Below are 22,866 nucleotides of genomic sequence, written 5' to 3' on the forward strand. Positions count from 1 at the left end.
AGGCCACGTTGGTAGCATCATGGAGGCGGTGTCGGTAGTCAGCGTCGTGGAGGCAGTGTTGATAATCAGCATCAGCTCAGGGCGTCCTTGATCCGTGTCCCCTCAGTCTTCCCTCCTGCCCAGGATCCCACGTGATATTTAGTCCTCATGTCTCCGCAGCTTCCTCTGCTCTGTGACAGTTTGACATGCTCTTTTCAAAGAATGTGTTTCAGATTCTTCTTAATTATTCCAAAAGCCCATTACCTAAAGTGGAATTCTAAATCTCCCTTTAAGAAATAAATAGCCAGGGCCAGGCGCGGTGGCTCACTCCTGTAGTCTCAGCACTTTGGGAGGCCGAGGCGGGCGGATCACGATGTCAGGAGATCGAGACCATCCTGGGCTAACCCAGTGAAACACCGTCTCTACTAAAAAATACAAAAAATTCGCCAGGCATGGTGACAGGTGCCTGTAGTCCCAGCTACTTGGGAGGCTGAGGCAGGAGAATGGTGTGAACCCAGGAGGCAGAGCTTGCAGTGAGCCGAGATTGAGCCACTGCACTCCAGCCTGGATGACAGAGCAAGACTCCATCTCAAAAAAAATAAATAAATAAAGGAAGAAAGAAAGAAATAGCCAGGCACGGTGGCTCATGCCTGTGATCCCAGCACCTTGGGAGGCTAAGGCAGGCTGGGTTCACTTAAGCCCAAGAGTTCAAGACCAACCTAGGCAACATAGTGAGGCCTTATCTCTACAAAATACAAATGAAAATTGGCTGGATATGGTGGTGTAGGCTGTCGAGGCTGTGGCCCCAGCTACTCAGGAGGGTGAGGTGGGAGGACGGTTTGAGCCCCAGGAGGTGGAGCCTGCAGTGAGCCAGGATCGCACCACTGTACTCCAGCCTGGGTAGTAGAGCAAGACCTTGTCTCAGAAATAAATAAATAAATAAAAACTGAAGTCCCATCTGACTTTGTTTTGTAAAGTAGACATTTATCTAACCCTTATTGTGGTTGTTTGAGTTACAGAGCAGTGATGATCCTCCCAGGTGAGGAACAGTGTCCTCTGTCCTCCTAGGTGGGAGGCGGGGTCTTCTCTGTACTCCCACGTGGGGAGCAGGGGTCCTCTCTGTCTTCCCAGGTGGGGAGCAGGGGTCCTCTCTGTCCTCCTGGGTGGGGAGCGGGATTCTCTGTCCTCCTGAGTGGGGAGCAGGATCTTCTGTCCTCCTAGGTGGGAAGTGGGATCCTCTCTGCCCTCCCAGGTGGGAAGCGGGATCCTCTCTCCCCTGCCAGGTGGGAAGCGGGATCCTCTCTGTCCTCCCAGGTGGGGAGCGAGATCCTCTCTGTCCTCCCGGGTGGGGAGTGGGGTCCTCTCTGCAGCTCTCCCTGTCTCTGTCTCCCCGCTCTCCACCTCACCTGCTTTCTTGTGCTCTTCCTCTTCCCTGCTTCTCTCCTCTTCCTTCTTTTCTTCTCCCTGCCTCTCTCTTTGTCTGACTTGCCCCTTCTCAGGAGTGCGTATCCTCACACAATCTCCACCACAAGCATGTTCTGCTATTTCAGAATTATTTTTTTTAGCCAAATCTTCAAAATTCCGTAAACTTTGGTTTCCTTGAGTCAAAAATGTAGAAGATTCTAATACTCGTTGTGATAGTTAGTACTGAGTGCCAACTTGACTGGATTGAAGGACACAAAGTATTGTCCTGGCTGTGTCCATGAGGGTGTTGCCAAAGGAGATTACCATTTGAGTCAGTGGGCTGGGAGAGGCAGACCCACCCTCAGTCTGGGTGGCCACCATCTAATCAGCTGCCAGCTTGGCTAGGATAAAAGCAGGCAGAGGAACGTGGAAGGACTGGACTGGCTGAGTCTTCCTGCCTCCATCTTTCTCCCATGCTGGATGCTTCCCACCCTCGAACATCAGACTCCAGGCTCTTCAGCTTTTGGAGTCTTGGAACTTGGACTTACACTAGTGGTTTGCCAGGGGCTCTCGGGCCTTCGGCCACAGACTGAAGACTGCACTGTCAGCTTCCCTACTTTTGAGGTTTGGGACTCGGACTGGCTCCCTTGCCCCTCAGCTTGCAGACGGGCTATTGTGGGACTTCACCTTGTGATTGTATGAGTCAATTCTCCTAATAAACTCCCTTTCATGTATACATCTATCCTACTAGTACTCTAGAGAACCCTCACTAATACACTCACCTTGGCGAGTTATTGAGAGAATTAAGTCAAATAACAGAATCAAAAGACTGACTCATGTCAGGAGCTGAAAGATCCAGTTCCTTCTCTCATTCACGCTCAGATTCCCTCATCTCCTGCAGCACCAAAGGCGTGGGCGGCTCCCCCTGTAGCACACAGGTAAATTACAATTACAGGATCTCACACTGCCCACTGAATCTGGCAAAGGCTGAAACTTATAACCCACTTTTTCTGTCTTCACTGCCCCCTGCCATATACATCCCTCTAGGACACTTCATTTCAGCTTACATCCTGAAACTCTCAGCTAGCAATTCTCTTCCTTGCCTCAGTTTCTCCATTGTGATCAGCATGCCCTGGGCCTCCCCCAGCTTCCCTTCCTTCCCATCATTGGGTGCATTTCTGCTTAGCGCCTTATCCCAGCTGCTCCTCACACCCTCACTTTTTCCAGATAGATCTTCCTCTTCTGCACAGGCTCCTCCCAGCTTCTCATCCGTTCTGAAAGCCAGCACGATTCCGTGATCCTCAGATCACATTGCACACCGAAGACCCCAATGATCACCTACTGCCTGGAACATTCGCCTTGCACCTCCACCCTCCTGTTCCTGCCTATCCAACATGGATTTCCTTACAGCACTGGCCTAGAACAAAATCAACCTGCAACTTTCAGTAATTCCATTTCTTCTGACTCAATGAAAACATGGATGGGGCTCTGTCTTTATCCAGGACAGGCCCCTCCTGTACTTGGATGACTTTGTGTACTTCCCAATGTCCTGTCCCATTAAGTTTGCTTCGATTTCTATTTGTCTAATGAAATCAGTTTAACATTTTTGGAAAGCATTCCTACATTCCACACACAGTGCTGAGGGTAGGATCTCTGCTGAAAGCCACATCTGCTCAGGCCCACCTGCTGAAAGCCATACCTGCTCAGGTCACCAGCTGAAAGCCGCACCTGCTCAGGTCACCTGCTGAAAGCCGCACCTGCTCAGGTCACCTGCTGAAAGCCGCACCTGCTCAGGTCACCTGCTGAAAGCCGCACCTGCTCAGGTCACCTGCTGAAAGCCGCACCTGCTCAGGTCACCTGCTGAAAGCCGCACCTGCTCAGGTCACCTGCTGAAAGCCGCACCTGCTCAGGTCACCTGCTGAAAGCCGCACCTGCTCAGGTCACCTGCTGAAAGCCGCACCTGCTCAGGTCACCTGCTTCCTGTGCTGCAGGAAGACAGAGGGGGCTTCTACTTTCATCCGGCCTTCCACATGCTGTGCAATGCATCTCATTCATGGGTTCTTATTGCCATCCACAATCTGCCAGCAAGGAAATTTGGAAAGCCTCCCCAGGTTTACATCTGTGTGATCTAAGGGGAAGCACCAGTCCTGCCAGAGAACTGAGCCCCAGCTCCCTAAGCCACTTGTGTCTTTCCACTCCCTATCCCAGCTGGCGCAGGGGCGTGTTTGTCAGTTGTGGAATGGGTGTCCTGGGAGGCACAGTGTTGTTTTAGTGCTGAGGGGACTGCCCCCTCTTTCATTAGCAAATGTTTAGGCAACATCGTAAGCGTTTCTCATGCAACAGCCCATTAATGCTCACATGAACCTGATTATGTAATGACTTAGAGACAAGGATTTTCTATTACAAACAGGAAGAGGGGGCTCCAGAGGTGAAGGCCCTGCTTGAGAGCACAGGACTGCTAAGTCTGGGCAGATGGAAGCAGGATGAGCCCGCGGGACCCTTGCATCTAACCGCTGCATGAAGCCCTGCCCGCCAAGAGTGCTGACTTGGGGAGACACCCAAGTGTGGTAGACCCCATGACAGAACCAGAGGAGAGTGGGAGATGCCATGTTTGCCAGCCATGAGGAACCATCCAGTGAATAACGGCGGCTCCCCAGGACAGAGGCGTGCACACAGGAGCTGCCGGGTACCGTCATGAGGAACCATCCAGTGAATAACGGAGGCTCCCCAGGACAGAGGCGTGCACACAGGAGCCGCCGGGCACCGTCATGAGGAACCATCCAGTGAATAACGGAGGCTCCCCAGGACAGAGGCGTGCACACAGGAGCCGCCGGGCACCGTCATGAGGAACCATCCAGTGAATAACGGAGGCTCCCCAGGACAGAGGCGTGCACACAGGAGCCGCCGGGCACTGTCATGAGGAACCATCCAGTGAATAACGGCGGCTCCCCAGGACAGAGACGTGCACACAGGAGCCGCCGGGCACCGTGAGCTCTGCTTTTGGGAGTGCTTGACATCTGGTCACAGGGTGATTGTATTTTCTGTTACTCTTTTTATTCAGTGTAAGGTTTTCTTCTCCTTTTTATAGTCCTCTACTGAGTCCCTGGTTATCCTTGACTTAGAGCAATTCCATATCACATAGATCTCCAAATTCCCCAGACTAGAAAATGTGCTTTTGAACAAATTGTGTGGCTTTACTAGAGCATGATAATTGGCAAAAAGAAAATTTGGAGGACTCGGGGCCCAAAGGCCTGACAATCACAAATCAATCTCCATAGTTTTTGTTCACCCATTGTGGCAAAGGGAGAATCTGAACTGCGGTCTTGAAACCAATGGCTGATGTGAAGCCCCTTGGGGCGCAGTGGTGAGGGGCTCCTGCGTTAGAGTCACCTGGCTGCACTTCTGGTGCTACATGACCTTAGGGGAGTCACCAGGACTCCCCAAATGCCAGAACTCCCCAAACGCCAATACCTCCAGCACCGAAGAAGGGGTGTTGACAGTGACTACAGCGTGGTGACTAGTGGCACCAAACACTTTGCCACGCAGAATGAGCAGGGCAGTCTGTGGACACCCACATGGTGTGGTATGTTCTTGAATGAGCCCAGATCATCGGTCCCCCCCATCCACAGAGCATTCAGACATCAGATCTTCTTACATGACTCACCCACACCAGAACGGAGGAGGCTGCTGTATTATTTTTGCTTGAAAGTGATGATGGTGATGGAGGTTGTGAGACTTTGGGTCTGGTCTTAGTTTAAAAGGATTTAAGCAAGAAACACACAGCAAAGGAGATGCAGCATGAAGTAATTTTTTGCAAAGGAAAAATAATATTTTGAAAGTTGGGTGCAGAATAGACAGGACAGCTTGGGAGAGAGAGGATTCAGGGCAGGTGCTCTCCAAGGTGAGACGGCAGAGACCAGCAGGAGGGAGGCTCCCTCTGTGGGAGTCTTCCACGATTATGCATGAGGGGGTGGGAGCAGGCGCTGCTTGGGGTATGTTCTGGTGCTCCTCTGGATGCACACATGGTAGTTGTCCATGCTTGCTCACACGTCACATGTCTCAGGGTCTTGTATCTCCACCCAAGTTTTGCTTTTTATGATTATAATGAGCAAAGGGTCAGTCTGAGGAAGGTAAAATCAAAGTGCACATGCTCTCTGCAGGGGAAATTCCCTACTGAAGGTAGCTTTGCTTGAGGGAGCTCAATGACAATGTCAATGCTGAGGCTTGCTGTGTCGATTTTACAGTTATCACGTACACCAGTGTCCACCAATGTCCACCACTGTGGACCACCCAAGGACACGGCTGCTTCCTTGACTACCTATCCTGCCTCAGTGATTGGTATTTAATTTAAATTCTGGAATATTTGGAATTTAGTTTTTATCAGGGTTCTGCTTCTATCCAGTGCTGACACTCATAGCAAACCCCGGTGGCATAGAAGCCTTGGTTCTCATATGGATATGTCACTCCCTTCTGACGCCTCCTGTGATCCAAAAACCCAGGACTGACCAGCCCCAGTCTCCAAGGAACAGGCACATTTTTCATAAAGATGGATGTGCATAAATTAAGCTGAAACATATGTACCAATGTGGAAAATAAGAAGATGCATTTAAAAAATGTTTCTACACAGAGTTATTTTTGGCCAGTTATTAACTGATAACATGGTTGGATTAAACAAAGTGAAATGAAAAGATTAAACATCTACTTGAATGTACGATTAATTCTATTTACTAAATATTTAAAATGAAAGTGTAGATGGTAGGCACGGATTTTACTTTTAGACATGGATTAAATGGTGCGGACAAACAGACGAAAGGCCATATGGGACTGGATGTACGGCGATGCCTCATACATGACAATGACATGAATATTTACAGATTCTTCTTGTGCATTTTGGCAGCTACTTTTCTCTTGGTTGAGTAAAATTGAAATATTTTGTCAGGTGCTATGATAGAGCGGCAAAATGTCAGAAAACACTGACTAAAGCTAGATTTGACTTCTCCCTGGCTTGTAGTCATTTTGCTGGAAAAATATAAATACACAGAGTTTATTTTATATAAATTACATCTCCTCTATCTACCTACCTACCTACTGACCTGCCTGCCTGCCTATCTGTCTATTTACATACACTGAGAGTCAGAAGGAGAGGAAGTGTGTGTGGGCCTGGGCTTTATAAAATGAAGAGTAATTGAGTCATCGCAAAGATGGTTTATATATTATTTCACTGATATTACTTTATTTTTGAAAAAGCAGATTTTTTTTTGTTTCTATTTTTCCCTTTGGTAGTTGGTTTAACAAGAATATGACCAAATTACATGCATGTATATAAGACCCAGCATGCAGCTCTGTCTCATGAGGTGGAATCACAGCTTCCCCACAGGCCGGCCTCTGCAGATGGGGCCTGGCCAGGGCAGCACTGGGGCAGGGGCCACCCAGGGGGCTGTCACCCACCCCAGCCCCTGGATGGCCCCATCACCACGCGGGGTCCCCAGCCATCCCCATCTCCAGGCTTCGTGAGGACGAGGTGTGCTGGGAGCGAGTGTACCTGTGCTCCAGTGTGGGTGTGCACTGCCGACCCCTGTGCTCCAGCACGGGTGTGCACTGCCGACCCCTGTGCTCCAGCGCGGGTGTGCACTGCCGACCCCTGTGCTCCAGTGCGGGTGTGCACTGCCGACCCGTGTGCTCCAGTCCGGGTGTGCACTGCTAACTTGGAAGTTTTCCAGGGAGCTCTGACATCCAACTATTTACCGCAGAGTCGGTAGGAACCCCTACCCCATGGCGTGGGGCTCTGCTGGGGCCAGAATCACCTGTGACCTCTGCGCCAAGAAGCACAATGGGCCTGGCGCAGGGCTGCCCTTGCTCGGGGGCTGTTTGGTTTGTTTGACGCACGTGCTTCTTTGACATATCGTACCCAGTTTCCGAATCACTTTTCGTTGGTTTCAATGGCCGTTTCTGTTTCCTTTCATCACGTACATTTCTTGTCTGGGCCACTTCTCCACGCTGTGGTCAGCGCTGGGCAGCCTGCGGGTGTGTGCAAAATGTGTAAGACGAGCGTCATCCTGTGACCTCTGGCCTCTGGGGCAGTGGTGAAGCCACTGGGCCCGCTGAGAACAAAGCCGTCACTTCCCAGCTGAACCGCGCCCCACCGTACAGAAGCCCGGAGGCCGCCCTGAGTCCTGCAGGGCCCAAGAACTCCCGAGCCTCCATGTGCCCGTTTTGGTTCCTCCATTTCCCCACCTCCTAGCTCATTTCAGAATGGCCTTTCAGTTCCTGCCTCCCTGACTCTCTCCCTGCCTTCCATCCCTCCCTCCCCTTCCTCCCTTTCTCCTGCGGGACATTGGTGCCGCTGGCCACCCCGAAACCCCAGGGGGCAGGGGAGGCCTGTGTGAGGGCCGCAGGACAGAGTGGAGAGCGTGGAGAGTGACGGCGTCCCTTCGCTTTGGTGCACACAGGGCTCCAGTGCGGGTGCCTGCGGAGATCCCAGGACCTGGCACTCACCGCAGACCTGACAGACATGCGGCTAGGAGCCAGGGAGCCCCACAGCAAGATGGCACCAGGGCTGACCTGGAGGCAGCAGGAGGCCCCCCTAGGACCCGGCCTCGCAACTGGCTCCAGATAGCAGGGCCCGGAGCTAGGACGTGTTTGAGATTTTTGAGGGTTGGATCACAGCTTCAGCAGCAGCAAGCCAGAATCTTCCAGAAAGCAGCACATTGGCACCTGAGCATGGCTTCTGCCTACAGAGGTAGGAGCATTGCGGCAGGCAGAGGCCGGCTGCACTGGTGGCTTCAGCCGGGACAGGAGAGGACTCAGGAGCAGCCCCAGGGATCACCCACAAGCACATATAAAATGGCTTTCAGGACTTCCAGCAACAGTCCAGGGAGGGGATGCTTTATACTGGTAACTAGAACAAGAGAAGTTATCACTATGTACTGTTTACATACAGTTTTACAACAGGCTATGCTGGCCTGGAGAGAAAGGATAGAAAAGCAAACATACTCATTCATTATTACTTAAGAACAATTCATTCATTGAATCCAAAATATTCATGGAGCAGCAGCTGTGACAAAGCTGATCTGGGTGTCCCTGTTAAACGGAAAATCACATATATAAGAAAGCTTAATTTATGGATATAGAAAAAGAGTGAGGGATTTTGTCAATCAAATTTTAAAATATGACTAACAAGTGAAGAGTTTAAAAATACCATTATTCTTGAACAAAATACTACACACCTAAGTAACAAACATGGGCAGTCATTGCTTGATATATAAGCGTTTCCCTGTTAGCAGATGACTGTGTCACACTTTTTCTTTTATAGTCAGAAGTGTGTGAAACAGGCACATGCTGATTCTCTGCTTTGAGGAGGTTTGTGTAATTTGTGTTGTGGTGTTGCTCTGAAGCCCTCTGAGATGAGCCTGGGAGGTGTTACCTTGGTGCACACAGACGCATCACAGTGTAGACTGTGGCCCTCCCACGTTGAGTCAGGGGTGCTGCGGCAGGCGTGTGGAGGGGACCCCACGCAGGAGCACGTCCTCATCCCTGAGGAGCTGGGGGACTCCTGGCAGACGCAGCCCCACCAAGCTGCCCTGGGGCCCCACAGTCCTCGGTGTCCGGCTTCAGACAGACAAGCAGCTGTCCTATCTTGTCCTCTTATTTCTAAGCCACTGCTTGAATGCTTTGTACTCATATAAAGGATCTCTGACATTGCTTTTCAGAATCGAGGAATTTCTTCATATCCTATGGCTTAGATTTTGCCAGATCAGAGGAAAATTGTGGCCACCCTGGGCAGACCTATTCCTGGAAATGGCCTTTGCCAGCGGCAAGGTCTCTAATCCACAGGCCTTCCTGCTACCAAATTCCTGGCCTTTGAAGCCTGCAGCTGGGAAAAGCCACTCTGCATCAGTTCATGTTTCTTTTTCAGACTTTTTCCCCTTCTAGTATTTCACAATCAAACTCTGCCAGGGCCTGGCTTTTAGTTATTAAAGGGCCGAGCATCATTTTTTTCCCGATGCTTTTAAAAAGGAGGGGAAGGGTTTCCCAGAGATACGTGATGCCTTCCCCGTGCACACAGACGCTCCAGAATCACAGCCACCCTCTATGAACTCTCGTGCAGGGCCTCATCTTCCATGGTTAATTTAGCAATAGGGATTGTGTGCTTGAAAGCGATACCTCATTCCTAGGTAGATATTTATTTAACTTCAAAAACCTTTATTGTTGAATATATTAAGAACTACATCTTAGTGATGATGATATGAGAAATTCATCTATCAAAACATCACTAGAGGGCCGGGCGTGGTGGTTCACGCCTATAATCCCAGCACTTTGGGAGGCCGAGGCAGGTGGATCACTTGAGGTCAGGGGTTCAAGACCAGCCTGACCAACATGATGAAACCCTGTGTCTACTAAAAATACAAAAATTAGCCGGGCATGCTGGTGGATGCCTGTAATCCCAGCTACTCGGGAGGCTGAGCCAGGAGAATTGCTTGAATCTGGGAGGCAGAGGTTGCAGTGAGCCGAGATCACACCACTGCACTCCAGCCTGGGCATCAAGAGTAAAATTCAGTCTGGAAAAAAAAAAGTCACTAGGCACCCCCATGATTATGTACAATTCTTTCTTGTAAATTAATAAAATACTTTTTTTAAAATGAGGATTATAGTTAAAAGCATTACATTAAAAAAGAAATGTCTATTTAATTATGAAAACTGAGATAATGAGGTAGAGAGTGGTTTTTTTGTTTGTTTTTATGAGATGGATTCTTGCTCTGTTGCTCAGGCTGGAGTGCAGTGGTGTGGACTTGGCTGACTGCAACCTCTGTCTCCCAGGTTCAAGCATTTCTCCTGCCTCAGCCTCCCAAGTAGCTGGGATTACAGGCACCTGCCCCCACACCTGGTTAATTTTTGTATTTTTGGTAGAGACAGGGTTTCACTATGTTGGCCAGGCTGGTCTCGAACTCCTGAAATGAAATAGATTTTAAATGTTGTATATTGCAAGAGAGCAGTGAGAGGCAGTGAGAGACGGGGGGGAGCAGGAGACAAGTGTGAGTTTGCAGCTGAGCTCCCAGGCGCCACCGCTGTAGAGATGCAGACAGGTCGTGTGTCTCTCTGAACCTCAGTTTTATCATCAGTAAAAATGAGGATGATCCTGCTCCTCCCTGGACTCCTGGTGAGGGCTGTAATGATTATATAAAATGAAGAGGGAGTGTGTCCCTGTACGAGGCATCAGGAGCCAGTGTGGCCTCCCTGGCAGCTTCTCTCTGCCATGGGCCCTGCCTTGCTGTGGCTTCTCAGCCACCCTACGATGGATGGGACAGAGTGGACCAGACCATCTAGTCATATTTCTCCCAAAAACTTCTTAGTTGGAGCAGTATTTTGCAACTGTAGAAGAAGTGGAAAAGATAAGTTATGGATTAATTTAGAAACGGCCAGATATGGTCCCATTTTTTTGTGTGTTTTGTCATGCATCAAATGAGACATAAGTAGTGATTTGAAGAATATGCTGTTTAAAACTGGCTTCGGGCAGGAGATGGGGGAGGGGGTGTCCTGACAGCCAAGCCTTAAGGGAATTGTTCACTGAAGCTAAATTATCAGTGAGATAACTCACCAGAGGCCCCCACTGTCTGCTCTGGGATGTCTGTAGCTAGGATTGACAGACTTGGCCAACACGCAAACAGAACAGGACACCTCATTAAACTCAAATATCAGACAAGCAAGGGATATTCTTTTAGTGTCATTATATCCCATGAAATGTTTGGGACATACTTATGCTAAAAAAAATTACAGTCTACCCTCACTTGAATTTCAACTGGTGTCCTGTATTTTATGTGGCAATCCCTGAGCCGACCTGCTGGTCCATAGAGGGCAGCCTGGCTCATCCTGAAGGCTTGAGGTGTCCCCATAAGCTGTGCAGAGCTCTGATTTCCTGATAAAGTCACCATTTCTGGTACTGCAGGGGTGATAATGTGTTCTACAAGAAATTTTAAATTCATTTCAAAAATTATCTAACAAAATTAATGTAAAAAATCCCATAATACCTGCATGACCACAGATAACCAAGTAATCCCATTACAATGACGTGGCGTCCTTGTTCAGCAGGTGTTTCTTTTTGTGTTTCTCATGAAATGATCAGCAAGTGAGGCGACTTTTAAAAAACAATTATAAAGCTTTTTTCCCCAATTTGCAAATCTAGCTAGATGAATTTAATTTGTATTTTTAAATGTTAAAAAGCAAGTTCAGATCAGTTCATCCATTTCTTCAAACCATGACTGTAAAGAAAACCGGCAGAAATTAAGCCACAGAAATGTGTTAAAGTACATTGCAGATGTGACTTGAACCCGCAGTCCAGGAAACTTGGGTTTGAGGCTAAAACCTCGTCTTAGCATATCTTGTACCTTGCTCTCATGCTGTATCTACTTTCATTTGCATGTTCAAATTACAGTGTTCTAGTACACTCTGAAAGTGTTAATTTTCATGATACAGTGGTTGCTTTCCACACAGCGACCTGAGGTTTTGGTTGAGTACAGTTAACGTGGTTGTAAAAACGTCTGATTACACTCTCCTGACTACTGACCTTGAAACAAAAGTCATACAAAGACAGTGTGTTTTCAGCTTTTACACTGTGTAAACTTACAAGTGAGACCTTTTCTGAAACTATTTTTTTAATTAACAAACGTTTTGAAAAAGAGTTTTTAGAAACTTCATAAAATTAATCTTCTAGAAACCATAAGGCACTTTTGTTTACTTGAGAAGACCAGAGGTTGATGGTGCAGGTCCCTCCAGTGGCCCGAGGATCTCAGCGTTCTGGGCTATTGACTGTGCACTTTCCCTGGCCTTATCCCTTTGGTGGCAAGAGAGCTGCTGGAGCACCAGGCGTCAAGTCCTTCTGCCTGCACCCTGGCAGAAAAGACAAGTCAGAGGAAGACACATTTCCCACAGAATTAAAATGACATGGCAGAAGATCTTTCCCATAAGCCCAGTAATGAGCCTGGCCTCCACCCTTCACCCGGTGCTCCATATTTTGAGTCTACTTGTAATCAGATTTGGAGCTTCTGAGGGCTGCAGATTCAGCCTCAACTCCCTGCTCTCAGATTCTCTTTGATCCCAGCTTCATGAGAATGTTTGTTTTATTTTTGAATGTACTATGATTTGAATAGCTCATTTTCTTTCTTAATATATTTTTAGTATTGTGAAATATAACATAAAAATAGGCACGACACAAAAACATGCTCCTCAATTGTTTATCAAGAAATGTGACCACACCCAGGTCAGTACACAGAACGGCCAGGACTCCCGAAGGCCTGCGCTTTGTATGCCCTTCCCTGCGTTGCAAAGTTCACTATGCTACGGGCTGCAGTGCAATCACAGCTTTGCCTTTCTGCAGAGGCTTAACTCAACATCACTAAGTACAATGGTGTTGCCTTCCGTTTGAATGTTACAGACATGTAACGTCATGCAGTCCACAGTCCTTTGCATTCTCTCGGTTTTACTTGTGAGGTTCACCTGCTGCTACCTGTAGCCATGGTTCCTTTGGTGTCACTGCTGTACACTGTCTTATTCTGTCGCATCAATGTACCGAAGTTCATGTGTCTATTCTCTGGTTGAGAAAAAAGTAGGTTTGTACAGTTAATACTAATAAGATGACTCTGAATAATCATGTGTGTCTCTCCATGCCCATAAACATAAATTCCCATTCAGGAGTGGAACTGCTAGGACCCCGGTGTAGACACCTTCACCTTTAGTAGACATCGAAAACCATTTCCAAAGTGGTTTCACCAATTTATGTTCCCCCGGCAGTGTGTGAGGATAATTCTCATCCACACGCCCTCTTGCGAATGCCTGGGACCAACAGTCTTCAACTTCAGCCATTCCAGGGGTTGCGGAATAGCACCTTCCTCTTGACTTATTTTTCATTCCTTGATAATTATTGAGATTGAGCATATTTTCATATATTAGTTGGCCATTGGATATCTGTATCTTCCATAATTTTCTTTTGAACTGATTGCTTTTGTTGTGTTGATTTGCAGGAGTTCTTTATGTATTTTTGATAAGAGTCCTTTGTTAAATGAGTCTCAAATATTTCCTTTTTCTCAGTGGCTTACCTTTTTACTCTCTTAATGGGTCTTTTGTGAAAATAATTTCTTAATGTATATGTGACCCCAGTATAATCTTTCCCCTTTCTTGGCTGGTGCTAACTCCAGGAGAGGGCTAACTTACTGGCTTATACCTGCATATTCCTTTCTTCTAATACACACATTCAAGGCCAACAATGTCCGTAAAGCATGGCTATAGTTGTATTTTGTAAGTTTCCATGTGGAATATTTTCCTTGTCATTTACTTTATATTAATTTTTAGTTTACATTTTTTATTTGGCACATGCTATTTGAAAGTACATTGTTTAATTTTAAAACATATGAGTATTTTCTATTCGTCTTTTTGTTATTAATTTCTGGTTGATTACACTGTGGTCAGAGAATGTGCTCGGTATGATGCCAATACTTTAAAATGTAGTGGGATTCAGAGTTTGGTCAAGCTTAGCAAATGTTTCAGAAGTGCTTGTAAGACAACAACAAAAACATCTTCACAAGCAGTGTCTTATTTCAGTCGTGCAGAAAGCTAAGGCATTAGCACTACCATTACTTACATTAGAGGGAAAGACATGAAATGAGGTCATACTTGTTAAAACTTTTGAAGACAGAAATATATTTTCAGTAAATTATTATTATCACTTTAGATTTTTGATTTCATGCTCTGAGCTAATTATTGACTTCAGGCATTGTGTGGTTAGGGGAAGGTTTGGGATTTGGTAACTGTGGAAACCCAAACCCTCACTACCTGTGTGGGTGGCCAGGAGGCCTGTGTTGCCATCTCGCCCTGGGAGGGTGGCTCCTCCAGTGTGGGATGTGTTGTGGGTGTGACATACACACTGATTTCAAAGACTCTGTAGGAAAGAAAGAATGTAAAGTATGGAATTAATATTGTCATATTGAGTACATGCTGGAATAGTAAACTTAGGGACAGAGTGGGCTAAATCAAACGTATTGTTAACGTGAGTTTATCCTTTTTTTTACGTGATTAAGGCCGCTCTGGGAAGATTGAGGTAGTGCTGGCCATGGTGCTTTCTCTCAAGCAAAGTGCAGGCCTGGGAACGGGCACTAACTAACCACAGCTGCTCACTACGACCTACAGGTGCTCTGGATTTTAACCTGTTTTAACTGCCCAATGTCATTTTCCACGTCTTTTCTAAATCTACATTTATAAACATAAATACAAATCAATTGTATTTACATAGTTATGTATTCAACTGTAGATAATCAGAAATTGACAAAGAATGGTTTAAGCAACAATATTGTTCCTGCTACCGTTTGTTAGAAGAGACTTGGAAAGAGGGAGTGACGGGCTCTGCACACTCGGGATGTCAGCCGGGACCATGAGTCTTCTGTTGTCCACCCTTCATTGTCTCTTAGGTTCAGAATGGCTGCCACACCCTCAGGCATCACGTCAGCATCCCAGCAGGAGAAAAAACCTGAGTCAAAAGCATTTGCTTTGTGGGACTCTGTCTTTTCCTTCAGGGAGGGATATCTGCCCCCATCCACAGCTTACAGCTCACTGTGCAGAAATGAGTATTACTGTCTCCATAGGCCCCATGGAGGCCAGGAGCTGAGCCCACACTGAAGACAGGACAGTGAGGGGCGGGAAGCTGCAGGCCATGCCATCTTCCTGGGGGAAGAAGCCATAGCACCTTGGGTTACAAGGGTTTGACGTAACTCTTCCAACATTCAAAAAAAAAAAATGAGGCAATAAAGCATAGTTTCTAAACGTTTGAAAAAAGGGTTTTCATTAAAAGATCAACAATATAGTTTCACTGAAATATGCTTTTTAGAAAAGACTTGTTTATGTTTTTATCTTTCTCAACCTGAAATCCAGCTCTGATGTTTTATTATTGTGGGTATGTGGAGATGAATCTCTGCTCGTCTTCCTTCATCGGCTTTCCTGACCTCATGAGGGGAAGACCGGGGTCCTTGACACAAAAGACTTCTTTTCACAGGCCCTTCATCCAGGGGCGGGGCTGCTCTCCTCTCATGGTGGGCACAGGTGGTCTCGTGTTTACATCTGAGCCCTGCTGTTGGCATTCATGCCCCCACAGGAGTCCTGCCCCGGAATCAGACTCATTGCATCTTCCTTTTTGAAGACAAAGTTGTATTATGTGATTTCCTCTTGCTTTGCACAAATCAAGATGCTGTCCCACCGAGGCTGGGAGCTAGTTCTGCATCTTTCAAGTCACAAGCTGATCCTTGACCTCAGGGTCTAAATGACTCAGGGAGGCCCCGAGAGACCAAGGTCCTGTCCAGGCCCACAAAGATGTTGCTCAGGGAGCACTTTTCACTTGAAAAGGCAGCCATGTCAGTCTCTCCCTGTCTGAGGAACCCCTGGACCAGGCCGGGCCCCGGGCTCTTTTCCTGTCAATTACATCACCTTTATTTGGCCACTGCTGCACTGAATCATGTCTTCTGGAACATCTGCAATGGATACTTTGTATCTTGTACCTAAGCACAGCCTCAAACATGTTCTCACCGGGTTTGCTGCCATTTCCTTCATCTCACTTTTTTTTTTTTCTGAGACAGGGTGATAAGTTTTATTTATTCATTTATTTATTTTTATTTTTCTTAAGACAGAGTCTCGCTCTGTTACCCAGGCTGGAGTGCAGTGGTGTGATCTCAGCTCACCGCAACCTCTGCCTCCCAGATTCAAAGTTTTGCTGCCTCAGCCTCCTGGTAGCTGGGATTACAGACATGCACCACCACACTCATCTAATTTTTGTATTTTTAGTAGAGACAGGGTTTTGCTATGTTGGCCAGGCTCAGTCTTGAACTCCTGACCTTTAGTGATCTGCCTGCCTTGGCCTCCCAAAGTGCTGGGATTATAGGTGTGAGCCACCATGCCCGGCCAAGACAGGGTGATGAGTTTTAAATAGTAAGATCTGTGTTTATAGTGAGTGCTGGTAAATAAATTTGATGTCTTTTTATTACATTCATTTTGCAGATACAAAATAACTTACTTGGGTACTAGGCCTCTTGATAAAAAATGACTGAGCCAAAAATCCATGTTTTCTTTCATGACTAAGACGGTGTGGATATTTCTCTGCCCAAATTTCATATTGAATATGGAATGTTGAATGGAATCCCTAATGTTGAAGGGAAGTGACTGGGTTACGGGAGTGGATTTCTCATGAATGGTTTAGCCCCATCTTCTTGACACCGTCCTGTTGAATGGAATCCATATTGTTGAAGGGAAGTGACTGGGTTACGGGAGTGGATTTCTCATGAATGGTTTAGCCCCATCTTCTTGACACTGTCCTGTTGAATGGAATCCATATTGTTGAAGGGAAGTGACTGGGTTACGGGAGTGGATTTCTCATGAATGGTTTAGCCCCATCTTCTTGACACTGTCCTGTTGAATGGAATCCATATTGTTGAAGGGAAGTGACTGGGTTACGGGAGTGGATTTCTCATGAATGGTTTAGCCCCATCTTCTTGACACTGTCCTGTTGAATGGAATCCATATTGTTGAAGGGAAGTGACTGGGTTACGGGAGTGGATTTCTCATGAATGGTTTAGCCCCATCTTCTTGACACTGTCCTGTTGAATGGAATCCATATTGTTGAAGGGAAGTGACTGGGTTACGGGAGTGGATTTCTCATGAATGGTTTAGCTCCATCTTCTTGACACTGTCCTGTTGAATGGAATCCATATTGTTGAAGGGAAGTGACTGGGTTACGGGAGTGGATTTCTCATGAATGGTTTAGCCCCATCTTCTTGACACTGTCCTGTTGAATGGAATCCATATTGTTGAAGGGAAGTGACTGGGTTATGGGAGTGGATTTCTCCTGAATGGTTTAGCCCCATCTTCTTGACACTGTCCTGTTGAATGGAATCCCTAATGTTGAAGGGAAGTGACTGGGTTACGGGAGTGGATTTCTCATGAATGGTTTAGCCCCATCTTCTTGACACTGTCCTGTTGAATGGAATCCCTAATGTTGAAGGGAAGTGACTGGGTTACGGGAGTGGATTTCTCATGAATGGTTTAGCCCCATCTTCTTGACACCGTCCTGTTGAATGGAATCCATATTGTTGAAGGGAAGTGACTGGGTTACGGGAGTGGATTTCTCATGAATGGTTTAGCTCCATCTTCTTGACACCGTCCTGTTGAATGGAATCCATATTGTTGAAGGGAAGTGACTGGGTTACGGGAGTGGATTTCTCATGAATGGTTTAGCCCCATCTTCTTGACACTGTCCTGTTGAATGGAATCCATATTGTTGAAGGGAAGTGACTGGGTTATGGGAGTGGATTTCTCATGAATGGTTTAGCCCCATCTTCTTGACACTGTCCTGTTGAATGGAATCCCTAATGTTGAAGGGAAGTGACTGGGTTACGGGAGTGGATTTCTCATGAATGGTTTAGCCCCATCTTCTTGACACTGTCCTGTTGAATGGAATCCATATTGTTGAAGGGAAGTGACTGGGTTACGGGAGTGGATTTCTCATGAATGGTTTAGCCCCATCTTCTTGACACTGTCCTGTTGAATGGAATCCATATTGTTGAAGGGAAGTGACTGGGTTACGGGAGTGGATTTCTCATGAATGGTTTAGCCCCATCTTCTTGACACTGTCCTGTTGAATGGAATCCATATTGTTGAAGGGAAGTGACTGGGTTACGGGAGTGGATTTCTCATGAATGGTTTAGCTCCATCTTCTTGACACTGTCCTGTTGAATGGAATCCATATTGTTGAAGGGAAGTGACTGGGTTACGGGAGTGGATTTCTCATGAATGGTTTAGCCCCATCCTCTTGACACTGTCCTCATGATAGTGAGTGGGTGCTCACAAGATCTGGTTGTTAAAGTGTATGGCACCTCCCACACCTGCTCCTGCTCTTACCCCCTCAGATGTCCACCCTCTCTTCACCTTTCACCATAATTAGAAGCTTCCTGAGGCCTCCCCAGAAGCTGAGCAGACATCAGCACCACACTTTCTGTACAGCCTGCAGAACCATGAGCCAAATAAACCTCTTTTCTTTATAAATTACCCAGTCTCAGGTATTCCTTTATGGCAACCCAAGGACAAGCTATACAGGGAAGCCACATGAATCCCATTAATGCAGTGTGCACTGTAATCAGATTGCTTTCAAATTCTATCTAATTTTCTTCATTTAACATGGGTTGCAAGAATAGTTACATGTAACTGCAGTCAACCCATAAGATGGAACAGGGTAGTTGCTAAAATAAAGCAACATATCAAGAAGTAAGTTTTGAAATTTTTTTATTAATTGAAATTGGATGATCACTTTTAACTTTATTCATAAATCTATCAAAACTTTAGACACATTTTTCTAAGCAAAAAGTTATTTTAATACAATTAAACAAATATATATGTACATGTTCACACATGGGTATGGTAAAAAAAAAAAAAGCTGGTCGCTGAATTGCTTTTGTTAAGAAGCCAAACAACTGTACCTCAGTCTCTGGCAGCAGGAGCCTGAGCCAGTTCTTGCAGGAGCCTGAGCCTGTTCTTGCAGGAGCCTGAGCCTGTTCTTGTGATAACAGACAGCTCTGAGCACAAATGTGCTAGTCTTCTTCAGCTTCACCCTTCCCAGTTCTCTATCTTCAGTATCTGTCTCGGGACCCACCTCTAACCTCCCTCGTGTCTTCCATTTCCAAAGGCAAGTTCCTTAGGTATGAACCATCTCTGTGAAAAGGGAGGCTGCAATGGTGCCATGAAGAAAGACCGGGAATGGTTTCCATGAAAACACAGCCAGGCCGGGCGCCACTTCTGAGTCTGATGCGTTTGACAACATCCTTCCAGTCTCTTTCCATCTTCTGCTCCTTCCTCTTCCCTCTGCCGAATTTTGCTCTTCTGCAGTTCTTGAGGCACATTTTAGGCCCTGACCAACAAAGCCGTAAACAAGCACAAGGGGAAAACAAAACTAGCTTAACCAGTTCACTGCTACTTATTGCCTCTTAGCATGAAAACAATAGCACAATTCTTCACATTTTTGGTTAAGGAAACATTACCCACACATTCACATGTAAATTGATTCTGACCAAATTGTTTGGAGTGGGAATTTTAGTTTATCTGTGAGCACTGTCTCTCAGGGGCTGAGAATGAGCCCAGCAATGGGCACCATCGCATGCAGGAACACACACCCGCAACACACACACATGCATGCAAACACAGCAACACGTACACATGCAACACCACACACACACACAGTGTGCACAATGCACACACACATGCACACAAGCACAGCAACACAGACACATGTGACACCACACACACATGCACACAAGCACAGCAACACAGACACATGTGATACCACACACATATGCACACAAGCACAGCAACACAGACACATGTGACACCACACACACATGCACACAAGCACAGCAACACAGACACATGTGACACCACACACACATACACACAAGGACAGCAACACAGACACCTGTGAAACCACACACACATGCACACACAGCAACACATACACATGTGACACCACACACATGCATGCAGTGTGCATGATGCACACACACGCACACACAGCACCATGTACACATGTGACACCACACACACATGCACAGTGTGCACAGTGCACACACATGCACACAACCCCAAACACACTCACATCACAACTAAAAGACTGAGGCATTGTCGAAAGGAAACCTTCCAAAACCATTGTATCCGCGGTGATATTGCCTATAAATCTCAGTCCATGTATTCAGTATGCAATAACTATCACTAGCCTTATTATTGAAAATGCCATTTCTTTGTATTTCTGAGCTCAAATTTCACTAAGATTGGGGTAAACCTAACTTTAATTATTCTCGGGATGTATGCCTCAGTTTAGGAGACTTGCACGGGGCCAATAGGTTATTTACTTAGTATTTATATAATGCTTACCCGGTGTCAGTCACTGCTTCAAATGCTTTGTAAATATTAACTCATTTAATCTTCACAATAAATTCAGAGGGATGCGTGGTTTTATAAATGAGGAAGCTTAAGAACAGAGATGTGAAGTAACTTGCCCAAGGCGACATAGCATTAGGAAGGGAGTTGGCATCTGACCTCCTTGCCTGGCCCAAAACTCATCCTCTCAGTCAGACCTCCTGAGGCCACCATCTGTCTGCTTGCTTGGCCTTCTAGTTACAACACCCACCAGGCTGGGCCCCAGTACTATTTTGTGAAGGTGCCTGTTGACCCGGTTTTCCTAAACATACCTTATATTCCTGTCTGATGCTTCTTTATTTCATGCCAGGAAGCAAAGGACTGTCTCCAACTGTCTCCAAATGCTTAAACCTCCCCTCCTCACACGGAGGAGGGGTCTCCATCTGTCATGGCGCTGGCAAGCACCAGGGTCCTTTTTCTATCCCACCCACTTCCAAGATGCCCTTTCCAAGACTTACCTGGTTTACAAACACTGTTCTTTTTTGTCTGAAAACTCCCAAGTTCTCCTGAAGACTTAGGCTTTGGGAAGACCAATTCTTGATATGCAGCTACTTCTATGTGAAGAGGGAGACGAGAAGGAGGAGGTGGCAGGGAGAGGAAAACCCCGTGTGTCTGCACATTCCAAAACACCCACAGCCGCAAACGGCAGATCCGATGTTTTATAGTACCTTTTTACGAAATGGTTGTGTTTCTTTCCTTCGTTCTACTGGCCCAAGTCCTAGGTGCTTACCACCAGCTCATGAGGAGGGCTCATTGGATGCTGCCGAGATTAGAAACAAGAGTCTTCCAAACCAAGGTTTCGACTGTGAAGTCATTTCTTGCTTAAAGGGCCAGTGGAATCTCCTTAAAAAGGAATGGAACATCTTAGCACTCTGTATCTATTGGCTGAGACGTATGCTTCAAAATAAATGTTTTCCTGTAAACGGGTCCTTACTAAGTGTTGGGGTGAGTGAATATGTGCTCTTGAAATGTGCTATGGTGGAATGAAAGCTTCAGTCACCTGCAGACATTTCCCCGGCGGAGATAAGCTTCTTCCAGTCCAGGCCTGGAGTTTCCCTTACTCCATCAGAAAGGAACCCAGACTGGTGATAATGACAAGTTGGCAGTGTGGCTTTCATGCACAGGGCCAGTGATGGAAATACTCTATTACCCAAGGCTCGCAGAATGCTATAAACTTGGGGATGGAGGGGCCACAATACCGGAGGGAAAAGCATAAAGCAGCCTGGAGACAAGAAACAGACTCGCCAATCAAATGCTGTGCCTTTTCCCCTGTTCCCAGGATGGCTGCCCTCATGATTCTGGTGGAGTCCCTGTCATTCAGTGCCACTGTGCCAGGCTGGCAATGCCGGTGCTCTACATTAGATAGAAGGACAAAGAAAGATTTTAATTTAGTGTCAGAGTAATGAAAATGCCTTCTTCCATGGAAACTGTAACACTGGCAAGGTTTTAAGTGAATGGAATCAGATATTTAAAAAGGAGTTGCCAAAAGGAATTAGGAAATAATGCTTCAAAAACATTTTAAATGCTGCTTAGTAGAGGCTCAGTTTTTACCTAATCAAAGATATGTTTTCCTCATATATTTAAATAATTTAAAATATGTCTACATGTACTAATTATCTATATTTATCTATCTGAATTTTTTCCTCAATGACCAATATACAATGAGTGGTATATACTGCATGTGTACTGTTTTAAAGACATACTGTATATTTAGTAAAAGGGGTTTCACATTTCTGCCACTTTGTGGATCCCTCTGCTTGGCTATCTTTTTAAATTTATAGGCCTTATTTCCCATTAAGACTGGAACACCTTCCAAAATATTTTTTTTTAGACATCTATAATAAGACGAAATAACAGTAGTGGCAAATTCACTGCGCCCTTGAAGTATGTGTTGGAGCTCTCTCTTTGCAGGGGTAAACCAGTCGCCAAACAGATCACCTGCACAGAAAGTCCTTTGCTCATTTTGTGGATCTGAGTTGCTGCCAACTTTTCCGTGTGTTCATGTTCAGAAGGAGAAGCAAGATGGCCCTGTTAAAAAGTCCTACATGGCATTTGTCAAGGATGTTCTGCTCAGGAGAGAGACTGAGGCTTCAGGTGCAAAAACCCTGCAGGCTGGGAAAGTGCAGCTCGAGCTGACCCCTTGTTTGGGGAGCTGATGAAGGCACATGCCACAGGAATGAGAAAGCTACTCCTTAAGCATCAGTAACAGAAGGTGTCATGTGGATAATATAGAGGCTGAAAAATCATAAGATTATTTGGGTGTCCCCACCCAAATCTCATCTCGAATTCCCACATGTTGTGGGAGGAATCTGGTGGAGGTGATTGAATCATGGGGGCAGGTCTCTCCTGGGCTGTTCTCATGATTGTGAGTGGGTCTCACGAGCTCTGATGGTTTTAAAAACAGGAGTTTCCCTGCATAAGCTCTCTTCTCTTGTCTGCCACCATGTGAGACGTGCCTTTCACATTCCGCCATGACTGTGAGGCCTCCCCAGC

At 46.3% G+C, this 22,866-nt stretch overlaps 1 long non-coding RNA gene across 1 annotated transcript in view; it reads right to left on the bottom strand.

Moving 5' to 3' along the window:
- Positions 1-21,112: 21,112 nt before the first annotated feature.
- LOC129038933 (uncharacterized) overlaps positions 21,113-22,866 on the bottom strand; it is a 52,217-nt gene continuing 50,463 nt past the window's right edge. The window contains exon 4 of the long non-coding RNA XR_008503258.1: positions 21,113-21,216. This is a non-coding gene — a long non-coding RNA (uncharacterized LOC129038933). The remainder of the gene's footprint in view (positions 21,217-22,866) is intronic.

The sequence above is a fragment of the Pongo pygmaeus genome, chromosome 5 (genome assembly GCF_028885625.2).
Source record: "Pongo pygmaeus isolate AG05252 chromosome 5, NHGRI_mPonPyg2-v2.0_pri, whole genome shotgun sequence".
Classification (NCBI taxonomy): domain Eukaryota; kingdom Metazoa; phylum Chordata; class Mammalia; order Primates; family Hominidae; genus Pongo; species Pongo pygmaeus.